Source organism: Capsicum annuum, unplaced genomic scaffold, assembly GCF_002878395.1.
Source record: "Capsicum annuum cultivar UCD-10X-F1 unplaced genomic scaffold, UCD10Xv1.1 ctg5378, whole genome shotgun sequence".
In the NCBI taxonomy this organism is placed as follows: domain Eukaryota; kingdom Viridiplantae; phylum Streptophyta; class Magnoliopsida; order Solanales; family Solanaceae; genus Capsicum; species Capsicum annuum.
The window spans coordinates 32,764-39,598 of NW_025861912.1; the positions used below are offsets into that span (position 1 = coordinate 32,764).

Consider the following 6,835-nt stretch of genomic DNA (forward strand, 5'->3'; position numbering starts at 1 on the left):
CCGGCTTCCGGTTCATCCCGCATCGCCAGTTTTGCTTACCAAAAATGGCCCACTTGGAGCTCTTGATTCCGTGGCATGGCTCGACAAAGCAGCCACGGGCCCTACACCCAAGTCAGATGAATGATTTGCACGTCAGTATCACTATGGGCCTCCACCTAAGTTTCCTCTGGCTTCGCCCCACTCAGGCATAGTTCACCATCTTTCGGGTCCCGACAGGTATGCTCAAACTATAACCCTTCTCAGAAGATCAAGGTCGGTCGGCGGTGCACCCTTCGGGGGATACCACCAATTAGCTTCCTTACGCCTTACGGGTTTACTCGCCCATTCACTCACACACATGTCAGACTCCTTGGTTCATTTTTCAAGATGGGTCAAATGGGGAGCCCACAGGCCAGGGTCCTTAGTGCGCAAAGGGCATCAAAGACCTATTATTGCACTTAACCATCCGCAGCCTAAAAGGCCGTAGTCCCTCTAAGAAGCTGGATGCGAAGGGATACCTCCGCATAGCTAGTTAGCAGGCTGAGGTCTCGTTCATTAACAAAATTAACCAGACAAATCACTCCACCAACTAAGAACGGACATGCATCACCACCCATAGAATCAAGAAAGAGCTCTCAGTTTGTCAATCTTACTATGTCCGGACCTAGTAAGTTTCCCCGTGTTGAATCAAATTAAGCCACAGGCTCCACTCCTGGTGGTGCCCTTCTGTCAATTTCTTTAAGTTTTAGCCTTGCGGTCATACTCCCATCGGAACCCAAAAACTTTGATTTCTCATAAGGTGCCGGTGGAGTCCTAAAAGCAACATCCTTCGATCCCTGGTCGGCATCATTTATGATTGAGACTAGGACGGTATCTGATCGCCTTCGATCCCCCAACATTCATTCTTTATTAATGAAAACATCCTTCAAAAATACTTTCGCAGTTATTCATATTTCATAAATCCAATAATTTAACCTATGACTATGAAATACAAATGCCCCTGACTGTCCCTGTTAATCATTACTCCGATCCCAAAGGCGAACAAAATAGGACCGAAATCCTATAATGTTATGCGATGCTAATGTATACAGAGCGTAAGATTGCTTTAAGCACTCTAATTTCTTCAAAGTTACAGCGCCGTAGGTAAGACCCAGCAAGTTAAGGCCAGGACCACATCGTCGATGAAAGGTACGAGACAACCAATGCATACCATAGGTGGACCGGCCGACCAATCCCACAGTCCAACTTTGAGATTTTTAACTGCAACAACTTAAATATAAGCTATTGGTGATGGAATTACTGCGGCTGCTGGCACCAGACTCTCCCTCAAATGGATTCACTTTACGGGATTTAGATTGTACTCATTCCAATTACTAGACTCATTAAGCCCCGTATTGTTATTTATTGTCACTACCTCCCTGTGTCAGGATTGGGTAATTTGCGCGCCTGCTGCCTTCCTTGGATGTGGTAGCCATTTCTTAGGCTCCCTCTCCAAAATTGAACCCTAATTCTCCATCACCCTTCACCACCATGGTAAGCCACTATCCTACCATCGAAACTTGATAGGACAGAAATTTAAATGATACATCGCCGGCACGATGGCCATGCGATCCATCGAGTTATCATGAATCATTGCAGCAACGGGCAGAGCCCGCGTCGACCTTTTATCTAATAAGTGCATCCCTTCCAGATGTCGCATTTTGCTGCACGTATTAGCTCTAGATTACTAAGGTTATTCGAGTAGTAGTTACTATCAAACAAATAATAACTGATTTAATAAGCCATTCGCAGTTTCATAGTTTGAATTTGTTCATACTTACACATACACGGTTTAATCTTTAAGGCAAGCATATGACTATTGGCAGGATCAACCAGGTAGCATTCCTCATCGACGCTGGCATTACATGAGCCAGGCCTGCCCGTGATGGTGCAGACGGATTCAAGGCAAGCGTGATCATCGTTTGCAAGGAGCATAGTACAGGGTAGATAGGAGTCGATAAAGACCCCATGCCCTCTACATCTAGTGCATCCAAGAATCTTGAATGCCACTCATGGACCATGACCGCACGACGAAGCAAGGAAGGCATGGGACACGAGGATGTCCTTTCGATTCACCGCGCGCACGAAATGTGAGGGGAAAAAGGCAATCGATAAAACTTGGTAATGCTTGGGCATTAGGTATGCAGCACAGGAAACCGACTTCGAGAAAACCTAAATTGCGCTTGCCCCGTGATTGAGATGGCAGGTGGGTCAGGACGTTGCTGCTCGAGCAGGGATCCAACCTAACTACACATACCAAATAATACTCATGCGTCGTGCGGCCAAATGCTCCGTTGATGCATGCCAAGCACCAGCCCCAATGCCCAAGAATAGATGCCGTGCGCTGCTGCCCATACTGACGTTGCTAGGATGAAACAAGTCCCGCTTAACACGATAGCCCACCCTTGGGGAGAGCAGAGGAGATAAAGGCACGTCGAGGCTTATGCACGGGCGCCGCCCACGCCAGCTGCCGGCGCTCGCTGCAGATTCATTAAGAAAGTATTTTTTTTCAAATATCATTTATGAAAATCCAAATACTAAGTAAAAATAATTCAAAAATAGAAAAAATATTTATAAAAATATAAATACATAAGGAAAATATTTCCAGCGCACGAACTAACTTTAAACCAACTATCGAGTGCATATTTGTACATATAACGTAATGGTATAAAATATTTAAATTTAAGAATATTAAATAAAAGATTGAAAAAAATATAAAGATAACGTGGGAACATTAGAAACATCACCCATAATAAAACAGATAAGTAACAACCCCAAAATATAAATATTAGAATAAAATAACCTTAAACCAATAATTGAGTGCATATCTGTACGAATAACGTAACGATATAAAAGGATATTAAAAAAAATTGAAAAAAAGGCAATGGGACATTAAGAAAACCGTCACAACATATGAGGTAACATTGAAATATATTTAAAATAAATAAGTAGAGCGGATATGTAAAAAAATGAGCATGCAACGGTGAGGAAGATGAATGAACGTCAGCAAAATATTTGGATAATCGAACGTAGTTTTATGCTCTTTTGATTTTGGTACGGTGGTTCCTTGCTTCCATAGAGCCACAGTGCCATGGTGCCATGGTGCCACGGTGCCATGGTGCCTTGGTACCATGGTGCTGTGGTGTAATGGTGCCACAGTACCACTATGGCTTAGTGCCTTGGTGCCACGGTGCCTCGCTGCCTTCGTACCTTGGTGCCATGGTGACACGGTGCCATGGTGCCACAGTGCCACGATGCCACGGTCCCATGGTGCCTTGATGCCACAGTGCCATGATACCATGAAGCCACGGTGCCTTGGTGATATAGAGCCATTGAGCCATGGTGCCTTTGTACCATGGTGCCACGGTGCCTTGGTTCCTTGGTGCTACTGTGCCATGGTGCCACGGTGACTTCGTACCATGGTGCCACAGTGCCTTGCTGCCGGGTGTCATGGTGCCACGGTGCCTTGGTGCATGGTGCCACGGTGCCATGGTGCCTTGGTGCCATGGTTCCACGGTGCCTTGGGGCCATGGTTCCTTGGTGCCTTTGTGCCATGGTTTGTTGGTGCCATGGCGCCTTCATGCCTTGGTTCTATGGTGCGTTGGTTCCTTGTGCCCATGGTGATTTGGGGGCGATAGTGTCAGTGCACTGATATCCAACTTGACAAAGACACCACCACGGTAGGCCACTATATGTCCGTCGGCGTTTGTCATTGGACGTACCTCTAGCATTGCACTTGACGGTCACAAAAACCTCTAATTGTGACATGTCTCCACACACCGACGTTGTTCTCGGTGCATCGCTGAGCATTCAAACAGCACTCCGTATAGCGGGAAACCTCTAGTTGTGATGCCGTTGTTTTGTGCGAAAGGCCAATTGATATCATCTGCTTAACTATTTAGAATAGAACGCATGCGACACTTGAAAAACAACAGGATAACTCGAGTGAGGTGAACTCACAACACTTAGTGGTACTTTTCAAGGACAGATGCACAAACCTCCTTTAGAGATGGACGGAAAAATAATTGGATTGGATTGGGAAGGACGAACAAGAGCGACAAAGGGATGAATCTCAGTGGATCGTGGCAGCAAGGACACTCTTCCACTTACAATACCCCATCTCATATTTAAGTCATTTGCAAAGGATTCTACCTGCCGCTCGATTGAAATTACACTTCAAGGTGGACACCGCGACTCTTTCGCCGTGGTTGCTTAGCAAACGACACGTTTCCTTGCGGGATGAAGCCCCAACTGTGGGTCAGAAAGTGGACAGCGGTTGCATGCATCGCTTTTAGCTCAGATTCTGACGTAGAGGCATTCAGTCATAATCCAGCAGACGGTAGCTTTGCACCATTGGCTTTTCAACCAAGTGCGATGACAAATTGTGTGAATCAACATTTCCTCTCATACTAGGTTTAATTACTACTGCGATACTGTCATAAGTAAGGTAAAACTAACCTATCTCACGACGGTCTATACCAAGCTCACGTTCCCTATTGGTGGGTGAACAGCCCAACACTTGGTGAAATCTGGTTCACATGATGAAAAAGCGACGCCACTATGATCGCTTGGCTGCAACAGGCTAGTTATCCCTGTGGTAACACTTTTCTGACTTCTCTAGATTCGAATTCTGAAGGTCTAAAGGATCGTTAGGCCATGCTTTCATGGTTCGTATTTGTACTGGAAATCAGAATCAAACAAGCTTTTACCCTTCTGTTCCACACGATATTTCTGTTCTCGTAAAGCTCATCTTAGGACACCTGCATTATCTTTTACCAGATGTGCTGTCCCATCCAAACTCCCCACTTGACAACGTCTTCCGCCCGAATCGGCCCGCAGAGCAAGCCTTGGGTCAAAAAAGAGGGGCAGTGCCCCACTTTCGATTCACAAAATAAGTAAAATAACGTTAAAAGTAGTGGTATATCACTTTCTCTATTCGGATCCCACTTATACTACACCTCTTAAGTCATTTCATAAAGTCAGAGTAGAGTCAAGCTCCAGAGGGTATTCTTTCCCCGCTGATTCTGCCAAGCCCGTTCCCTTGGCTGTGGTTTCTCTAGATAGTAGACAGGGATAGTGTGAATCTCTTTAATCCATTCATGCGTATCACTAATTAAATGAGGAGGCATTTGACTACCTTAAGAGAGTCATAGTTACTCCCGCCGTTTACCCGTGCTTGGTTGAATTTCTTCACTTTGACATTCAGAGCACTGGGCAGAAATCACAATACGTGAACATCCGTTGGGAGAATCACAATTCTTTGTTTTAATTAAACAGTTGGATTCCCCTTATTAATACCAGTTTTGAGTTGGCTATTCGACGCGCGGGGAATGCCTCCAATGGAACCGTTCCTAGTCCATCCCCCGACTGGCACACAGCAACCCGCTCTCACTGCAGGAGCAGCTCGAGTAGTCCACCGACAGTCGATGGGTTTGGGACTGGGACCTCCGTGCCCAGCCCTCAATACCAATCCTTTTCCAGAAGTTACGGATCCATTTTCCCGACTTTCCTTGCCTATATTTTTCCATCGACCAGAGGTTGTTCTCCTTGGAGACTTGATGTGGTGATGAGTACGATCGGTAATGGGTGATATTAGGTTCTCTAGATTTTCAAGGGTCGCTGGTAGTGCACCGGACAACACGCGACGTGCGGTGCTCTTCCATCCACTGGACCCTACCTTCGGCTGAGCCAATTCAAAGGTGGGCAGGCTGTTAAATAGAAAAGATAACTCTTCCCGAGGCTCCCACCGACGTGTACAGACTTTCTAACATTTTTGTTGACCGCCACATCCTGGTTTTCAAGACGGGTCGAAAACCCGTCGTGCGCAGATGCTAAAGCATGCTGGAGGCACGCGCTGCCTGCCACAATTGAGAAAACGGAATTCCACGAGCGTATCAAGATCCTGGGCTTTAGATGCCTCCCAATCCACGCTGGTCCACGCCCCGAGTCGATCGACGGACCAGTTTATTGCTATTTCACATCCGACCGGGGCGCATCGTTGGTCCCAATCCACTTCCCTCCCGATAATTTCAATCACTCTTTGACTCTCTTTTCAAAGTCCTTTTAATCTTTCCCTCACAGTACTTGTTCGCTATTGAACTGTCGCCCGTATTTAGCATTGGACGGAATTCATTGCCCGATTTTGGATACATTCCCAAACAACCCAACACCTAGATAGTACCCCATGGTGTGACAGGGTCTGGGCGCAATGGGGCTCTCACCCTCTCTGGTTCCCCCTTTCAGGGGAGTCGGGCCTGGTCCACCGCTGAGGACGCTTCTCCAAACTACAATTCAGGTGACAGAGCTGCTCGATTCTAAGGCTGGGCTATTTCCAGTTCCCTCGCCGTTACCAAGGGAATCCTTGAAAGTTTCTTTTTCTCCGCTTATTGATATGCTTAAACTCGGCGGGTAATCCTGCGTGACATGGGGTCGCGGTCGGAGTGCTTAAGCGCGAAAGGGTCCTGGAGTCCAGACGCGCGACGGGCTATAGCCGCAACAACAAAGAGAGTTGAGATACAACCACCACTTTCCACGATGTCCGTCGACATGGACTCACACTTAGGCCAGCCGTGAGCTCGAGGTGCATGGGAGGCCAGTATCCACCCTACGACAACAGTGCACCCCATGATTGACGCATGATGCAAGGGGGCAACACGATGCGTGATGCCCACGCAAACGTGCCCTCGGCATACTGTCTTCGGGTGCAACTTACGTTCAAATACTCTATGGTTCACGGGATTTTGCAATTCACACCAAGTATCGTATTTTACTACGTTCTTCATCGATGTGAGAGCTGAGATATATGTTGCCAAGAGTC

The 6,835-nt window shown here is 46.8% G+C and overlaps 2 pseudogenes; both read right to left on the reverse strand.

The window, feature by feature from the left end:
• Window positions 1–452: 452 nt before the first annotated feature.
• Window positions 453–6,170, reverse strand: LOC124893098 (annotated as a pseudogene).
• A 509-nt stretch (window positions 6,171–6,679) lies between these two features.
• Window positions 6,680–6,835, reverse strand: LOC124893101 (annotated as a pseudogene).